This window comes from Aquarana catesbeiana, linkage group LG08, assembly GCF_042186555.1.
Source record: "Aquarana catesbeiana isolate 2022-GZ linkage group LG08, ASM4218655v1, whole genome shotgun sequence".
Classification (NCBI taxonomy): domain Eukaryota; kingdom Metazoa; phylum Chordata; class Amphibia; order Anura; family Ranidae; genus Aquarana; species Aquarana catesbeiana.
The window spans coordinates 257,597,697-257,618,397 of record NC_133331.1 but is presented as its reverse complement, the minus strand read 5'-3'; positions in this window follow the sequence as shown (position 1 = coordinate 257,618,397).

Here is a 20,701-nt window from a genome sequence, read left to right as displayed (position 1 = left end):
ACTGTCATGGAGTTTCTTAACCACTTCGTACCCGGGCCATTTCTGACACTTCGCTCCTACATTAAAAATCTACTTTTTTTTTTTGCTAGAAAATTACTTGGTACCCCCAAACATATATATATATATATATATATATATATATATATATATATATATATTTTTTAGCAGAGACCCTATAGAATAAAATGGTGGGTGTTGCAATTTTTTATGTCACACAGTATTTGCACAGTGGTTTTTCCATTTTTTTTGGAAAAAAACTTTCATGAATTAAAAAAAAAAACGAAATATTAAAGTGAGCCCAATTTTCTGTATAATGTGAAAAGATGCTGTTACGCTGAGTAAATAGATACCTAACACGTCACGTTTTAAAATCGAGTCTGCCCGTGGAATGGCGGCAAACTACGGTGCTTAAAAATTCTCCATAGGCGACGCTTTAAACACCTTTACAGGTTACAGGTTTAAGCCCCCGTACACACGATCAGAAAATCGTATGGAAAAATACCGCTTTCGAAGTGATCGTACGATAATCGGATCGTTAGTACAGAGCTTTCAAGAGCCAATCATAACAGTTCATCCGATATTCTTCTATTTGACATGCACAAAAAATGTTTCCGTGCAATGCCAGATCGTACGATTTTTGTTTAATCAATACAGCTATCGTTCGAAAATGCAATACTGATGCATTACACCACATGACATCACTTCCGAATTTTTTTTTCTGTCGTACGGGAATTTTCGTGACTTTAGTAAACTGATCAGATTCGATCTGAGATTAGCATGCAAAAAAAAAAACAGACGATCATTCGTCTGATAATCTCATCGTGTGTACCGGGCATTAGGGTTGCACATGGGATCTGGTGCTAGAATTATCGCTCTCGCTCTGATGTTTGCCACAATACCTCACATGTGTAGTGCGATCACCGTTTACATATGCGTGCGGGAGTAACGTATGCATTCGCATTTGCGTGTAAGCACGGTGGGACGGGGGCGCTTTCAATTTTTATATATTTTTTTTTTTTTTTTTTACACTATATAAATATATTTTTTTATACTAACTTCATTGCTATCACAAGGGATGAACAACATCCCTTGTGACAACATGTTCCGTGACAGGTCCTCTTTATGGAGAGATTTGGGGTCTATTAGACCCCAAATCTCTACTCTTGCAGCCGATCAGACAGAGACCGGTCCGATCAGCTGCTTTCCTGGCTCGTCGCTCCCGACTCGTCGCTCCCGGTTTCCAGGGTTAGAGAGAGGGAAACAACATTAGTTCCTCTCTCTGTACAGGGAGGGTGGGACCCCCTTCTGCCACCAGCAGAAGTGATTGAGTGGCTAATTAGCCACTTGGATCACTTCTGTATAAAAGAGAATCGTGGGCTGAAAAGAATGCTACCGAGCTGATGCCTATAGGTAGGTGCGGGCATCATCCCGGTATAATCACTGACACCTGAGGACGTCCATGGACGTACCTTGGGTGGGAAGTGGTTAAAAATGGAAAATAAAATTCCCACAGTGGAGGAGGTGAGAGGGAATCCACAGACTGTCATAGATCAGGGGGAGACAGCGGGCTGGGCGTTGGTGAGCCGGAGCAGGATGCATGCAGGCAAGCTATATTTTTTGAAGATGAGTGCACATGAAAGGATACCTAAGGTCCTTGCCAGCATATGTGTGTGTTGTTGAAATTTCTCAAAGGGGTTATACTGCTGTGCTATAAAAAAGTGGGGGAAGGGAGGGGGAAATAAACTATAAGGGTGTTGTGCACTAGAGTGTGTATGCCCCTGTATGCTGTACATTGCATACGCTTTACTCCTTCACCAGGAGATAACTCTTGAAAATTAATTCTGTCCATTTGTATGATACATTCTTCTGACTCCTGCACTCAGCACATAACACACCAGGCACCTGTAGTCTGTATATTACACACTGCTGACCCCTGCACTCTGTACATTACATACTCCTTACCCCTGCACTCTGTATGATACATTCTTATGACCCCTGCACTCTGTACATTACATACTCCTTACCCCTGCACTCTGTATGATACATTCTTATGACCCCTGCACTCTGTACATTATGCCCTTGTGACTGCTGCACTCTGTATGATACACACTCCTGACCCCTGCACACTGTACCTTACATACTCCTTACCCCTGCACACTGTATGATACATTCTTTTGACCCCTGCACTCTGTACATTTTGCCCTTGTGACCTCTACACTCTGATACACACTCCTGACCCCTGCACTCTGTACATTACGTACTCCTTACCCCTGCACTCTGTATGATACATTCTTCTGACCCCTGCACTCTGTACATTATGCCTTTGTGACCTCTGCACTCTGTATGATACACACTCCTGATCCCTGCACTCTGTACATTATATACTCCTTACCCCTGCACTCTGTATGATACATTCTTCTGACCCCTACACTCTACATTACATACCCCTGAACTTTATTATGTGAATCATAAATCTGTGAATCATACACTCTCCTGACCCCTGCATTCTGTATGTTATGAATCCCTGATCCCAGCTCTCTGTACAACACACTCCTGATCCCTGTATTCTGTATGCTACATACATGTACCCCTTACTTATTTATATGGGGAGGCTCTATCTAGGGGGGCTTACAAATTCTGATAAGTCCCCCTCCGCCCATAGGCCTCCACCACCATCGGGCCAGGCTTGTGGGGAACAGCTTTATTCTCATCAACATGGGTATGCCTCCTCGAGCAGTTCTGCATGTTTATTGTTTCACTTTAAGCATTACTAAAATCACTACACATCCCCCCAAAAAATAAAACTTTTTTTCCTCCTTTGGCACATGCCCCCATGTAATTTGTTGTACAATTCCTTTCCTATTAGCCTAAAAACTGGCCAATACTTTTTCAACATTCAGCTTCCATTGACTTCAATGGGGTTCGAATTCTGAACCCGAACTTTAGCAATATTTACCGCAGTGGCGGCTGGTGCTCAAAATTTTTTTTGGGGGGGGTGCAAACAAACTGAAAAATACTGAAAAAAAACCATCAATTGCAGCCTCACTGTGCCCATCAAATGCAGCCACTGTGCCATCAATTGCAGCCACTGTGCCATCAATAACAGCCATTGTGCCCATCAAATGCAGCCACTGTGTCCATCAAATGAAGCCACTGTGCCCATCAAATGCAGCCACTTGTTCCATCAAATGCATCCACTGTGCCATCAAATGCATCCACTGTGCCATCAAATGCAGCCACTGTGCCCCATCATATACAGCCACTTGTGCCCATCATATGCAGCCACTTGTGCCTATCAAATGCTGCCACTTGTGTCCATCATATGCAGCCACTTGTGCCCATCAAATGCTGCCGCTTGTGCCGATCAAATGCCACCACTTGTGCCCATCAAATGCCGCCACTTGTGCCGATCAAATGCCACCACTTTTGCCCATCACATCCAACCACTTGTGCCCAACAAATTCCACCACTGTGCCCCCCCCCCCCTCCGCTGTCTGCCCGGCACTTACCCCATCTTGGTGACGGGTCAGGCAGCGGGTGAAGGCGGCGAGCTGTGGAATGGCTCCTGTGTCCTCCATGCTGTCCTCCATGCGTCTCTTATCGTTCTGCTAGGCTTCCAATAGGGGTACCTGTGCCTTCAGCCAATCAGCTGATGGGTATTAGACCCACGCTCCCTGATTGGCGGAGAGGCGGTTCTGTGTTAGAGAAGCAAATATTAATTTGCTTTTCTAACACATCTGGGTGAACTGCGAGCGCAATGCTCTGCGCTCGCAGTCCACCTATTAGAGCCTATGGCTCCAATCAGGTGCTTCAAACCCCCCCCCCCCCCCCCCCCCCGCTGCTGTAATTCAGGCGCCCGGCATCCGAAAAGGGGTCGGATGCCTGAATAGGGGGTGGCAGCTTCAGAGTCAAGAACCAGCAATATTGCAGAGATACACTTGCATATTATATAAGCCTTTTTTAGTAGGCCACGTTTAAAGAAAGAGAGATGTGGCATTTTTTATTCAGAGATGAAAATTACAGAGGATTATGTCTTGTAGGATCCCAGCAACATAGACAGGATCGTTATGCGGGGTTCATTGGGATATTTGTCCTCTACAAGTTTGTCATGGAGATGGAGAATCTTATCTGAAAAGGGGGTAACACATGGGCACGTACCCCGAATGTGTGTGATGGTGCCCGGGGCCTGCAAGTATCTCCAGCATATGTCAGATACTTTAGGATCAAATTTATGTAGAATAGTAGGGCAGCGATACCACCTAGAGAAAATGTGATAATTCCTTTCTTGGGCATGAGATAGATAATTTAAAGGAAAGCGCCAGTGTTTTTCCCCATTCCATAGTATCTGGAGATATCCATTCATCTCTTTTTCCCATTTTGAAAGGAATGGCAGTGAATTTGGATAAGAATTCTGAGCCAGTATCTGATATACCTGGGATAGCGAGTGCTCTGGTCTGTCCGACTGGGATAACAATGATTCAAAGGCTGAATGTGGCCTTTTCAATTCTAAAAAGTGTTAATTGAGTATGTTCAAGCCAGGCCCCAGGAGGGTTATGGCAGGAAGAGAGCATTTTAGGTAAGGCAGTGGTCATCAACCCTGTCCTCAGGGCCCACTAACAGGCCAGGTTTGCAAGATAACTGAAATACATCACAGGTGATATCATTTGCTGCTCAGTGATTGCAGTATTCTAGTCTGCATCTCCCCAAAGGTAATACATAAAACCTGGCCTGTTAGTGGGCCCTGAGCACAGGGCTGATGACCACTGATGTAAGGGAAGCAATTTTCCGGCACGGAGCGTATGGCTCAATAGAGGAGCATCCGATTTTGTGATTCATCTTTAGAAGAGGCTTCCTTCTAGGACGACAGCCATGCAGACCAATTTGATGCAGTGTGCGGCGTATGGTCTGAGCACTGACAAGCTGACCCCCACCCTTTCAACCTCTGCAGCAATGCTGGCAGCTCTCATACGTCTATTTCCCAAAGATAACCTCTGGATATGACACTGAGCACGTGCACTCAACTTCTTTGGTCGACCAAGGCGAGGCCTTTTCTGAGTGGAACCTGTCCTGTTAAACCGCTGTATGGCTTGGCCACCGTGCTGCAGCTCAGTTTCAGGGTCTTGGCAATCTTCCTATAGTCTAGGCTATCTTTATGTAGCGCAACAATTCTTTTTTTCAGATTCTCAGAGAGTTCTTTGCCATGCGGTGCCATGTTGAACTTCCAGTGACCAGTATGAGAGAGTGAGAGCAATAACACCAAATTTAACACACCTGCTCCCCATTGACACCTGAGACCTTGTAACACTAACAAGTCACATGACACTGGGTGGGAAAATGGCTAATTGAGCTCAATTTGGGCATTTTCACTTAGGGGTGTACTCACTTTTGTTGCCAGCAGTTTAGACATTAATGGCTGTGTGTTGAGTTATTTTGAGGGGACAGCAAATTTACACTGTTATACAAGCTGTACACTCACTACTTTACATTGTAGTAAAGTGTCATTTCTTCAGTGTTGTCACATGAAAAGATAGAATAAAATATTTACAAAAATGTGAGGGGTGTACTCACTTTTGTGAGATACTATAACAATTACAGTGGTTTATGCCAGAGACAGACTTGCAGAAATATTACTGAGACATGCTGCAAATCACGCTGATGTCATTCTGTAAGACCAAGGAGATAAAATCATCAAGGGTGGTGGAAATCTCAACTAGCCAATTCATCTATGATGCGGACTGCTAAACCTTACCAGAGGGTAGTTTTAGGAGCCTTGTTGTGTAAGTTCTGCTGTGAGAGTATGGAACTAGATGGCATACTGCCCTACCGTGGGAGCACCTTGGTGGAGGCGATGGGGAGCACCAGCAGAAAAGGAAGCTGGAGCTGGTTTATCAAAGATTATCAGAACAAGAGTGAGAAATACAGCAATATCACTGGTTACAGTATCAATCTTCTCCCAGAGTGGAAAGGCCCAAGCCAAGGCTTCCCAAGAAAGCATGGAAAGTATATACACCACTTTGGCATGGTCCATCGCAAAGTTCTGCAGGTTGTGGTTCAAAATAGATGTTGCATTGATTAACAAAATCATGACGGGCCTGCACAACAGCGTGGCAGGGCTGGTAGATGTGGTAACTAGATTGATGCATCAAAGAAGGTTGTAGTTCAAGTAAAGTGTCAGAGACAGGAGTCCATATCCCCTAGAAATAGACTGACTAGGAATTAGGTGGTTTTAACTGGGGGTGCATGGAGGTGCAGGCCTCAGTGAAGGTTTTTTATTCCCTGAGGGTCACAGAGACCTCAGGAAGCTTGGGTCACGGAATGGCAGAAGACAATCTGGTAACCAGAAAAGATATGTAATATTCATGGTAGCACAGAGTCAGAGCAGAGGCTGATGAGACATGTGTAGAAGAATAAATATTGGCGTAAACTGATGAAGAATTTTATTTTTTGGATATTATAGCAAAAAGTAAAAAAGTTTTTTTTTTTTTCAAAATTGTGTTTTTTTTGTTTATAGCGCAAAAAAACAAGCAAACAAAAAAAAACCCATAGAAGTACAGGGTAAACAGAAACTCCAAGGACTCAGGAGGAACAGAACACTGTCTGCATGTTCAGTAAAGGTGAGAGCCCCAAGTAGGACTGAGGAGCAGAATATAAGAAACCGCCAGCAAAAGATGATGGACTTTGCCGCAGGACCACTCTGTGGTTTCTGCTGTTAGACTTTTCTGAACAGGATGCTACAGAACAGGAAGCACCCTAGAAGCATAGAAGTGCTGGGATAACAGGAACAGCAGCAATAAGTGTGAGCCTGTTGCTGCTGATAATTCATGTGGCACTCCTAATCCAATTCATCATTAATGTACTGTCCCCACAAAGCTTGGTAAGGCAGAATCATGCTTGTGGTACCAAATGACTGATACATTTGCCACACGTGGTGCTGTTGGTGCTGTCAACAGCAAATTTTTGAAACAGGCCAAGACTACTGAGCTTTGTGGCGTGGCCCTGGAGATAGCCCCCACCTGCACCCATGGGGCAGTGCCATCCTGTGAAATAGGACAGCCTCTCCCTTCACTCCTCTGAAAGCTAACTCTGCTCTTGGCCAAAATCCTACTGCACTGCTGTTGTGCCTTTCCTTCACATTCTACCTCTACAATCTCAGGCACCCATGTGTGGTCTTCTGCCTCATCATCCCCACCCTCCTCATCACTCAAGCCCATTTGGCAGTAAGCTGAAATTGCAGGTACATCAACGGCAATAGCTGCTTTCTGCCTTTTGTGTTCTATGCTCATCACATTCTATTCCTCAACATCAAATAAAACCATGAAAAAGAAAGAAGGACGGCGCCCTCTAAGTGCAGCATGTATGTTAAAAATATTTATTACAATAGATAAAAACACTCACATTTGAGTTGCTAAAAACCAGCATGTAAAGTAGTTTCATCCGCGTGCTCTCGGGGAATGTGGGTGTCACGGGCCAGTGGGGGGGTTCCTGGGATGTGAGTCCTGTGACCTGGGTCCTGGTAGCTGTTGCAGTGGTGCCGAGGGTCCTCAGAGCCTCCGGGCAGCCAGGATGTCGGTCATGAATCCTCCGTGGAGCGCTGTGCTGACCTGCGTCTTCACTTCCGGGAGCGGGGTGAGGCGGGCGGTGTTTCACGTTCGGAGCATGCGTGCTCCTTCATCAGGCTATGCTGGTGGCCATATTCAGTGTGGGAATTTATACCATAGGCATGTGGTACCATAGGAAGCACCGCCTGCCTCACCCCGCTCCCGTAAGTGAAGACGCAGCTCAGCACGGCGGTCCACGGAGGATCCATGACCGATATCCTGGCTGCCCGGAGGCTCTGAGGACCCTCGTCAGCTACCAGGACCCAGGTCACAGGACTCACATCCCAGGAACCCCCCACTGGCCCGTGACACCCACATCCCCCGAGAGCGCGCAGATGAAACTACTTTACATGCTGGTTTTTAGCAACTCAAATGTAAGTGTTTTTATCTATTGTAATAAATATTTTTAACATATATGCTGCACTTAGAGGGCGCCGTCCTTCTTTCTTTTTTATTGTTCCAGAGCTTCTTCTAGCTTTTATAGACTGGCTGCCTTCCATTTATTCAGCATCATTTTATCCTCACATGGACTAATACCTGAACTTGTTGTGAAACATTAACTACCACCACCAAGTTCCCCCTCTCAGGAACCCCCAACCCACCCCCTTCCCCCCACCATTTTTAGTTATATGTACTCGGCTACCTCCATTGTGCGCCATATTAACCCCTTGATCAAATAAAACCATGTCCTGTGCATCCTCCAGGAGCAAGTTAGTGATGCTGTGTGGAAATAATTTAGCAGAATCTTCCATGCCAGAGTGCAGGGCAACAGTGGATGCCGTATTTGTAGCTGTTGACAGGAATGTGCCTGTGCCTGGGAGGAGGAAGATAAGGAAGGATTTGTTGTCCACTCTACAACTTCCTCCTGCTTCAGGTGTATAGCATGCCTACTGCCAGAAAGAAAAGGTAGAGGTTCCCTGCCTCTCACCACTGACTTGTCCTGCAGATAAGGAACCTGCTTGCCCCCTGCTAGGCCCTCCAGGCATCCCAGACACAACGAATTCAGGGAATTGCTTTCCTTTATTAGCAGCTAGGGCAATAGGGATTAGAAGACGCTGGGCTTTTGCACTTAACAATGTGGTGATTTGGTTCATTAACTCTTCTATGTCTGAAGGTAAAACAAATCTTAAAGTGTTTGTAAAGAAAAAAAAATAACAAACATGTTATACTAACCTGCTCTATGGAATGGTTTTGCACAGATCAGCACCAATCCTCCTCCTCTTGGGACCCCACCGGTGCTCTGGGCCCCTTACCCTTGCCAAGTGCTCCCATAACAAGCACCTTGCTATAGGGGCACTGAGCGTGCTCGGTCCTGAGTTGGCTCTCTGTGTCCATAGACACAGAAAGTGCGGCAGCCCTGCCCCCTCACTGGCTGTGGTTGATAGTAGCAGGAGCCAATGATTAGTTTTAAGCAGGCCACGAGTGGATCAAAATTTGGCTGGTTCAGCAGGGACCAGACAAATTTTGATCCATCTAGGCTGTTCCCATCCAAGAGGAGTCGATCTAATGATTGACTTTCCTCGAACAGGACTGTTGGTATATTTTCATTTGATCTGTGCCTGCAGCCAATCAGCCACAGCGCTGATTAGTATATTCTGACAGCGGCGAGGATTCCTCCATCCACCTTGATTGTGTGGATGGGGGAATTTGTTTAGCCTACTTTCTTAGTCTACGTCAGTGACTCACTAAGCAGTGAAGCTAAAAGTACCCAAGACTTGGTTCTTCCGCTATCTACAACTGCGACATGCAGCCATTGCCCAGTTTGGGGGGCCTGAGATACGGGCACAGAATACAGATCTAGAAAAGGTTTTGATTGACCCAGATATGTCCAAGCGGATTTCTAGATATTATGGAGTAGTGGGCCTGGGAGTAATGACCTTAACTTCTAAGGCCAGGGCGTGGTGGGAGTTGATTGTCCCGGAGTTTTTGGAAGAACTGTGGCAGGAGGCATTGGACACATACTTGGTGTCTGTTATCTCCTCTACAGATAAAATGATCCAGTATCGGTATCTTCACCAGCAGTATTATACACCAGCTAGACTCTATCGAATGCATAGGAGGGAGTCTGCTATCTGCCATAAATGCAGGAAGGAGGAAGGCACTTTTTTTCATATGGTGTGGGAGTGCACAAAGGTGAGACCATTATGGTCACAGGTGACTGAATTTATATCAGATAAGTTTGCTTTACCAAACATTTGCTACTCCCTACGTTGTCTACTTGGGGTTTTTGATCAAGAAGAGATAAATGCATACACTAAACTATTCCTTAGGATCCTATACTTTGGAGCGAGGAAACTCATTGCTAGACGCTGGATACATGATGAGAAACTGACTCTGGGGATGTGGATGAGAATAGTAAATGCAGATGTGATGATGTATAAAATGACCTATGAAGCTAGGGGGGCTCCCAAGAAGTTTAGTAAGGTATGGTTCCGGTGGGTGGACTCTGAGAGTACACTGGATGAGGAGGGGTCCTAGACCATTAGATAGGTAAGACCTATTGCTATTACCAACTCATGGTAAAAGGAGTATAGATGGCCTCCTCCTTTCACTACAGACAGGCTAGGCCTTCTTGTATCTTAGTAAACATGAATGTTGACATCCCGGGGGGGGGTGTTTCTTTGCTTGTTGGTAATTTTTTGACTGGTTTTTGAAAAAAAAAAAAAGGAAAAAAGCACATATATACTGAAACATAGGGTAGGCTCGGTGACCCGAAAGGTGCACTGAGGTTACAGAGATATTTGCAATACTAATGCTGTATTTATGGAGATATAAATGTTGATGTAACCCTTATCGGATGTACTGCATGATTAATCTTTCTGTGCACAATAAAAAAAAAAAAAAAAAAGCAGTGAAGCTAAAAAACCATTGACATATAAATGCAGTTAATAATGGTAGCCCCAGTATTTCTATCATGACCAGTGGTGGCTGGTGCTAAACTTTTGGGGGGTTGGCAAACAAACCCACCCAGGTCCGAACTCAGCCCTCCACGGTCCCCTGCACTCAGCCCCTCCGCGGCTTCCTCGGCTTCTCCTCCCGGCCAACTGATCCGCCTCCTATCCTGATTGGTCTGGAGGAGAAGCCAGAAAACAATAGCGAATATTGATTCAGTAGTGTCATATGTGAGTGGGATCAAGCCCAACCCTTTTCAAGCCAATTAGAGCCTCAGGCTCTAATCATGTGGCTTGAAAAAAAAAAAAAAAAAAACTCAGAAACTCAGAGTCTGGCGCCCCGCATGCAAACTAGGGAGGGGGGGGGCACCCTTAATGACCGGCCGCACCTGATCATGACAGTGTTAGTCTGAAGTAATGAACCTGCTTAAAGCAGACATACAGCCTTCTTGTAATCTTGTTGGGGAGCAGGACCCAACCTGGATCCTGTACTTGTCTAAAGTCAGTTGTCAGCAACTTGTTCTAGACTATCATCATTCGCATTAAGTTGAGGACAATACTTAGCTTGTTTTGTGCTCCTCGCTCATAATAATGTAATAATTGGACAAGCCATTTGCACAAAGGAGGAATTTCGTTTTACTGTCACATGTCTGCTTATTTAAAAATTGGACACACACGAGAAACCAGAAACCAATGGTTGAGAATGTAGGGCTTGCCATATTATTATTAACAATTTTCTCTTTCACAGTAGTATAAACTATTCTTGATGAATGTACCTTTAGTAGTATAAATTCCCTGTATACTAGATGAAGACATTTCAGGGCCATAATAGGAGGCTGCTAGCATCAGCTAGCAATTGGATGGAGTTTGAATTAGCATGAATGCTTATCAATACCAAAGAATAAAAATGAAATATATTGCAGTTTACCAATCTCTAAATGTGTTTTCTTTTTTTTTCAGGTTTATTATCCTTTATTTTTACCTGCTAACCTTGCAACACAGGATCAGCGTGAAAATAGCGAATGTTCATTCGCTATTTTCACACAACTGGGTGGGCTCGGAGCGGAGTGCTCTGCGCCCCGAGCCCACCCTTTTTTTTGAAGCCTATTAGAGCCTCTGGCTCTAATCACTTGCTTCAAACCCCCCCACTGGAATCCAGTTTTCTTTTTTTTTTTTTTCCTTTAAATTTACCAAAAACATATATAATGAGGTCAAACCTAAACACATTCAATTTGTATGCAATCAGGTACGCCCTGGCACTACATAGTTGAAGGCGAATCTAAAGGAAATCGAACAACAAAAGTTGTATAGTGTGTATCCAGCTTGAGGCTGCTTTTCTAAATTGGACTTCAAACACCTCCCTTTGTTTTGGAAAGGCTAATAACCTTGTTTTATATGTCACTTAAGTTCAGAGAACAGGATTTCTGGAAATATCATCATTTTTTTTTTTGTCTTTGCAGAAAATGTACTTATTCTGAAAAATAGAAAACGAATGCAGCCACTACATCTAAAGAAAACTGCTTAGCTGAATTGTATTATTTTGGTTTTGGGTTTAGGTAGCCTGCTGTCAGCGAGTGCTGTCAACCTAGAGCAGTGTTGTAAATAATAACTATAATAATAATTTATTATTATTTATTAATAGCATTTATTGATTAGGATTTATTAATAGGAAGTGTATTACAGGCAGAATCACCAGGTAAACATAAAGGACAAAAGGCCCAAAAAAGAAAACATTCAGTTGCCATAGTAAGATGCAATATTGTACATTCTTGTTCTTGGGTTACCCTTCTGGGTGATACTTTTTTGATCCACTTAGACCTCCCTGGCGGTATGATTATTTCAGATTTTTGCGTCTCAAAGCGGTACAATTATTTTGCATAGAAATTTGGCGTTTTATATTGTAGGCCTGTAATTCTTAGCAATAACACACTTAAATTTGTCCACCAAGAGTCTAGTAGAGATCCCGGGTATGATGAAGTTTGAAACACAAAATCATAACTTAATATAATTAATAAATATGAATAATTCTAAAAAATAATACAATAATAGTAATAAAATAAATTTCCCCACGATTCACTATCGCTCAATTCTGCAAGTGTTCTAATTTACTATCGCTGTTTTCTAGCTGGTCTAAAACCACTTTTGACATGATGGGACACTTTTTGGTTGCCATGGACAATCTCCAATTTCCAGGCAGAAAGAACAGTATATATCATATAAAACTACATGCAGGGCATTGGACAAAGCACTGGGGGAAAAAAGGGATGTGAAATGATTTCATACAGATCTGTAAGATTACACTGTACTGTATGTGTTATGAATTTTCACTTCTTTGAATTTGTCGCAAGGCTCCGCCCCCATGCGTCGCGACGCTCGCAGGGAACGGAGCCCGGCACAGAGAGGCTTCGGGCAGAGCCCTCAGACACCGCGGGGGGACATCGCAGGATCCTGGGGACAAGGTAAGTATACCGCACCAGGATCCTGAGATGTAATCCTGAGTGTGGCTCGGGGTTACCGCTAATGGTGCTGAGATTTAACCCCGGAGCCACACTCAGGAATACAGCCAGGGAGGCTAAAGTTAAAACGATTCTTTGTTTCCAATAAATACACCATCACTGAATGGTCTTTGCATAGCTCCCAACTGTCCCTGATTACGAGGGACTGTCCCTGATTTGAAACAAAGTCCCTCTGTCCCTCTTTCCTCCTCATTTGTCCCTCATTTTGGTCTGATCTGTATAGTTGTATACAGTAGCTGCTGGTGCTCAAAATTTTTGGGGGGTGCAAACAAACAAAAAAAAACATCAATTGCAGCCTCACTGTGCCCATCAAACGCAGCCACTGTGCCCATCAAACGCCCTCACTGTGCCCATCAAATGCCGTCACTGTGCCCATTAAACACAGCCACTGTGCCCATCAAATGCTGCCACCGTGCCCATCAAATGCTGCCACCGTGCCCATCAAATGCTGCCACCGTGCCCATCAAATGCTGCCACTGTGCCCAGCGAATGCTCCCACTGTGTCCATCCAATGCTGCCACTGTGACACCCCCCCCCCCCGCCCCGCTCGCCTGGAACTTACCCTGTCTCGGTGGGGCAGCGGGTGACAGCAGCGAGTAGTGTCCTCCATATGTCTTCTCCTGTCCTCTCCTCCCATCCTCTCCTACCCGAGCACCTGACTGGCGGAGATGCAGTTCAGTGTTAGGAAAGCGAATATTCATTTGCTGTTCTAACACACCTGGGTGAACTGCAAGTGCCAAGCATGACGCCTATTAGAACCTATGGCTCTAATCAGGTGCTTCAAAAACACCATGCAATGCATGAATCTATCCATTGGTCACAGAGGGAGTGGCTGGAGAGAGGGGGCGGTGCCCGTGCGCCCTTATTGACGCACCGCCACTGGTTGTATATAAGATGCACTATTTATCTATCAAAAAGTGCTAAACCTTTCATCCAAATTTCTAAATTGCTGCATTTGTAAATTTAAAAACCAGTATAAAGGAATATTAGTGATAAAAAAAAAGCACTTGTGGGTTTAACTAATAATTTTTTTTTAAATAATTCTCCTTTAAGGGGGCGTGGCAGGGGGTGTGTCCTATGCCTACATACTTTTGCTAATAGGTGTTCCTCATTCCCATCTCAAAAAGTTGGGAGGTATGGTCTTTGCCATAACATAAAGGGGTGTATTTCAGCATTCCCTAGAGATAGGCGAGACCAATGTAAGGCTCTTTGTACATGGGCAGCCAAGGGGTGGTAAAAACAAGGGGCTAAAACAAGTGGTCAAGCTGTGGTTTTACATGTAAGAGGGTCTTTGTGGTTAGCTAGTTTTGGTACTTAAGTACAGGGCTCTACTCCCGCTCCAGCCCTGTTACAACCCCACCTGCTGAGGTCGACCTCTCTTCAGGGCATCCTCGGACATAGATCTTTATATCCGAAGGACGGATAGTCCACACAGTAAATAACTTCACTGCACTTTACTGGAGGTGTTCAGGGAATTTGCAAGACAGTCACATTACAAGGACATACAATCCAGAGTCACTTGACATACACAGTAAATCATATAAAGTGGACAATCTGCAGTAGTCTCAGGTGAAAGCACATGCAGCACCTCACAGCCATCTCCCTAGAGTCTCTCACAGGTCTGTGTTCTCTGTAGACACCTCCTAGCTGGGTACATCTGCTTCCAAGGAAGCAGCCTCATACAGGGATCTCCAGCCTTGCCTGAAAACTTATGCAATCATCCCTGGCCCCCACCTCCATCAGGGATAGAATGGCTACAGCCGGCTCCACCTGCATACAGGTCCATTTCACCCAGCCTCCTGCCCTGTTCAGGGCCCATGGGTGTAGATTACATGCCTACAGGTGTGAGGTGTTGGGTTCCCATGCGCCAAGACTCTCCATGTTCCCTCCCCACCTAGCTTAAATGTGGGTGTTGACTCACCTTGACATCACTTGTGGGTGGGCTCCACCGAAAAGAGGCCTAACACCTAGTGTCACTACCTGCTGTACCAGACCCTATTCTGGCACAGAGCCACCTAGTGGCAAAGTGGCGAACTGCACGTGCCTACATACCTCCCCCACCTGACTGCTCACCTAAAATCTAACATTCAGCTGGAGAGGGCTGTACACATGCAAAGCATTGTGGCCATGACATTTATTGCAGCTTGTCAAATTAGCCCACACAAGTCAATGACATGACACCGCAAATGCAAGCCAAGTGCTTTGCTTGTGGTTGCAGCGCGTTAGTGCCCTTATTTTTTTTTAGATAAAACAGCCATTCAGGAGGTGGCAGCACCAGCTACTGAACACATGGAAAACGCCAATCTCTTCTGAGAGAATGCTGTAGTGCGAACCTAACCCAACAGTCAGCACAGGCGGACAACACAGCTGAAAGGATTTCTGGCAGGATTGACAAGTCTTTTTTTTTGTGCACTGATTGAACAAATATAACAAAACACGTTTAATGGTGTTTTGCCATCAGGGTGGCATTTGGGTTCCCCCCAGGGTGCAGCAAGCATGAGACCTAGTTTGCCTGGATCAAAGATGGATGAGAAAAACTCTGATGGGGGGTGGAGGATCGGTGTTTATGGGGGTTCTGATGTGATGAGGGGCTCTCAGGTATAGATGGGGGTGATGTTTTGGTGACGGGAGGCCTCTGACGTATGGGGAGACTATGATGTAATGGATGGAGGAACGATGTAAAGGAGGAACCCTCAGGTATGATGGGGCCTTTTACATGAAGGGGGGACTATGATTGGCTGGGGAGACCTCTGATGTGAATGGGTGCTTCTGATGTGAAGTGAATTTCATCAAGGTGGATGTGTACACCAGCCCAGGCTTGGGTTTTCCATTAGAAGTAACATTTAAATTTTGGACTAGGGTGCCTTGGGATTTTGCATAATTTTAACCACTTCCCTACCCGCCCATAGTCATATGACGTCCATAGATGGGATCTCCCATCCTGGGTGGACGTCATGACGTCCTGGGATTCCCGGGCGTCTAGGGGGCGCGCGTGTGCCCGCCGCGTTCCTCGGGACCCGGCGGCTGCGATGTCCGCCGGGCACCCGCGATTGCCCGTTAACCGGGCCGGACCGTGGATCTGTGTGTGTAAACACACAGATCCACAGCCTGTCAGCTCTGAGGAGAGCGATCTGTGTTCCCAGAACGGAGGAACACTGATCGGTCTCCTCCCCTTGTACGTCCCCTCCCCCTTCAGTTAGAATCATTCCCTAGGAAACATATTAACCCCTCCCCGCCCCCTAGTGGTTAACCCCTTCACTGCCTGTCACATTCAACGCAATTTTATAGCATTGATCGCTGTATAAATGTGATAGGTCCCAAAAATGTGTCAAAAGTGTCCGATGTGTCCGCCATAATGTCGCAGTCACCAAAAAAAAAAAAAATCAATCGCCGCTAAAAAAATTAAAAAATATATTTTTTTTAAAAATGCCATAAATCTATCCCGTATTTTGTAGACGTTATAACTTTTGCGCAAACCAATCAATATACGCTTATTGCGATTTTTTTTTTACCAAAAATATGTAGAAGAATACGTATCGGCCAAAACTGAGGAAAAAATGTGTTTTTTAAAAAAAAAAAAAATTAGGATATTTATTATAGCAAAAATTAAAAAATATTGTGTTTTTTTCAAAATTGTCACTCTTCTTTTGTTTATAGCGCAAAAAATAAAAACCGCAGAGGCGATCAAATACCACCAAAAAAAAAAGCTCTATTTGTGGTGAAAAAAGGACGTCAATTTTTTTGGGGTACAACGTCGCACGACCGCGCAATTGACGTTTAAAGTGCGACAGCGCTGAAAACTAAAAATTGGCCTGGGAAGGAAGGGGGTGAAATTGCCCGGTATTGAACCGGTTGAGCCGCGCCAGGAAAAAGGTTGAGAAACACTGATGTATTGAACAGACCGAAAGGGACAGAATAAGAAGTTTGTTGATCGCGTTTACATACCCTTTCCTTTATTGCCTGGAATTGCTATTCACAGACCCTATTTTAGGATAGGCCCTAATTGGACCACATCAATCTGTTACCTTTGAACAAATACTTGGTTTCGGGAAGTTTCATTATTACAACACCACAAAAGCATTAATGATTAACCAACCATATTTTTTTTTACTATGTTTAATCTTCAGCACATTATTTGATATCTGAACACAGTTACTGGGTTAGCTAAAAGGAAATTTAACAAATTAAATTCACTGCTTTGCACCTGGAGTCTGGGGAGGAGGGAGGAAATGTGCACTCAGTTACGGCGTTTCTGCGTTATGCAACAGGGGTAAATGATGTGATCATGGGACTGGAGGCACTGGCTTATGCTAAATCCAAAAAACTCTTCCCCACGTATGTCTTGATGCAAAAGGTGTGGATTAAGGTTCTGCAATTGCAGGAGGTCACTGGCTTTACTAGCCACAGCCCTATTTGGGATAATGGGTATTACAAGGAGTTACACTCCCTGCAGTGTGGGGCTAGGTGGAAACAGTTTGGAATCGCGCACCTGCTTCACATTTTCTCAAACGATAAATGAATTACAAACTAAGTATCAGATTCCACAGTCTGTGGTTCATTATTTTATTCATAATAAAAATACATAAAGAGAAGATTAACCCTTTCATGACTAAGCCTATTTTTGAAATTTGGGGTTTACAAGTTAAAATCCGTATTTTTTGCTAGAAAATTACTTAGAACCCCCAAACATTATATATATATTTTTTAGCAGAGAATCTAGAGAATAAAATGGAGATTGTTGCAATATTTTATATCACACGGTATTTGTGCAGCAGTGTTTTAAACGCAAATTTTTGGAAAAGGGACACTTCCATGAATTTTAAAAAATCCAAACAGTAAAGTTACCCCAATTTTTTTGTATAATGTGAAAGATGATGTTACGCCGAGTAAATAGATACCAAACATGTCACCCTTTATAATTGCACGCACTCGTGGAATGGCGACAAACTATGGTAGCTATGAATTTCCATAGGCGACGCTTTAAATTTTTTTTACGGATACCAGGTTAGAGTTACAGAGGAGGTCTAGGGTTAGAATTATTGCTCTCGCTCTGACGATCGCGGCGATACCTCACATGTGTGATGTGAACACCGTTTACATATGCGGGCGCGACTTCCGTATGCGTTTTCTTCGCTGCGCGAGCTCGCGGGGACGGGGGCGCTTTAAAGAAATTTTTTTTTTTTATTTATTTTATTTATTTTTATACTAATAAATGGTGTTTTAAAAAAATGTTTTTTTTTTCACTTTTATTGCTGTCACAAGGAATGTAAACATCCCTTGTGACAGTAATAGGTGGTGACAGGTACTCTTTATGGAGGGATGGGGGGTCTAAAAGACCCCCCATCCCTCCTTTACACTTAAAAGTATTCAGATCGCTGAAAACAGCGATTCTGAATACTGTGTATTTTTTAAAATTCGGCACCATTGGCAGCCGAGTAAACGGGAAGTGACATCATGACGTCGCTTCCGCGTTTACATTGAGAAGGCTGGAACGAAGCCGCCCACAGCTTCGTTCCAGCCCACCCCCAGTTGCTGAAGGTACCCGATTGGACACCGGGCCTCCCGATCACACGGGAGGCCCGGTAAGAGCGGCGGGAGGCGGCGGGAGGGGGGGGGGGATGTCCTCTCCCGCTCCTCCGGTATAACAGCCGAGCGGCTTTTAGCCGCATCGGTTGTTATACACGGGTAGCCGATCGCCGGCTCTAAACAACGGTACCGGGATGATGCCTGCAGCTGCGGGCATCATCCCGGTATAACCCCCGAAAGCCGAGTAGGCAGATATGCGTACGGTCGGCGGGAAGGGGTTAAATTCTCAAAGTTGTTGCCAACATCCCGAATTATATTTATGTAAGTAACCCTCAAAAGAGAGGGAACACTTGTACCCCCCGGTACTTGGGACTTTAAAGGCGAACAGTCAAAGATTATAAAACCATATTGTTTATTTAGAAAAAAAATATTTAAAAAAAGGGGAATGATCAGTATAAACATAATGACAATCTGTACATAACAATCGTATATATATCAGTTTGCATATAATCAGTATTCTATGAATTCCAAACTGAATCCAAATTTCTCCATAAACCTAACATGTTTTAGGACGATGTCCCTTCTTCAGAGGCGGTTTTATAGGAGAGAAAGTTGGGTATATTCAGTATTGATGTAAGAAAATGTGTATATCAATATATGCAGAAAATATTATCCTTGAGGGTTTTAAATTAACCTCCGCTACCAGCTGTCCATCAAAGAGGTGATGGTCCCCGCCAGTGCCCAGAAGAGCCCACACAAAAGGTCCCGTGGGAGGACGGCCACCACGGCGTGCCCATGAGGGACCTTTTAACATAAGAACAGAGTGGCCGTGGGCATTGTTCATCTGGTTAGGCATTGGCTTGCATGATGCTGATTCTGATCATGCTTGAAGGTATCCAAAGTGCCAAGCTAGGGACCCAGCAGGGAAGAGTGGGCGACGCTTGAGGGAGATACCACCGCAAAAGCCTTGGGAAGCTCACAGGATTCAGAGTTAGTGAATCAGAGGGTTCAGTGAGAGACCAGGAGCTCAAGGAGCTGAAGAACTACAAGGAGAAGAAGTTGTAGTACAGCTGAGAGAACTGCTACTTTGAGTTAGGAACTGTTTAAGTACTGTTACCATAGGAGACAGAAAACCTGCATGTGCAGAAGTGGCACCTTGCTGGGTCCTTTACCTGTACGGCTGTCCTCCTGTTGAAGTCTAATGCCCCGTACACACGGTCGGACTTTGTTCGGACATTCCGACAACAAAATCCTAGGATTTTTTCCGACGGATGTTGGCTCAAACTTGTCTTGCATACACACGGTCACACAAAGTTGTCAGAAAATCCGATCGTTCTAAACGCGGTGACGTAAAACACGTACGTCGGGACTATAAACGGGGCAGTGGCCAATAGCTTTCATCTCTTTATTTATTCTGAGCATGCGTGGCACTTTGTCCGTCGGATTTGTGTACACACGATCGGAATTTCCGACAACGGATTTTGTTGTCGGAAAATTTTATCTCCTGCTCTCCAACTTTGTGTGTCGGAAAATCCGATGGAAAATGACCGATGGAGCCCACACACGGTCGGAATTTCCAACAACACGCTCCGATCGGACATTTTCCATTGGAAAATCCGACCGTGTGTACGGGGCATAAGTCTGCCAATTGAAATTACAAATACTTAAAGTTGTCCTGGCCCTAACCCTCTTTCCCCTACAAAATATAAAAATGACTGTCAAAGAAATAAAACCTCTTTTACATCCAAGAAGTGTCTGGCACCCAATGACTTATCACCTTTGCACCCACTGAGCCTCACAACCCACGAGGATGACCGTCGAAGGATGACCGTTATTCTTTGGCCCTGAAGGTCCTCATTAGACTGGAAGAGGTAAGAGATTCTGCTACATTGGTTTGCTTTTAATATTTGATTTTGGAATGAACCGACTTTCCCAAATGAAAAACCACAGGCATGGTTATCAATTTGTTTGAGAAACGTGTCCATCCTACTCCTTCATTTTCTCCTCACTGTGGTTGAAAAAGAAATATCAGACAGCACTACAAAAAAAAAATCAAAAGAACAAAATTTGACTAGTGCATGACCAGCTTTAGAGTCAGAAAAGCCAAGTTCCACATTAAGGTCCCAATCACAGAATGAACACATGTTAGGCGCTGCTCATATGCGCGCAT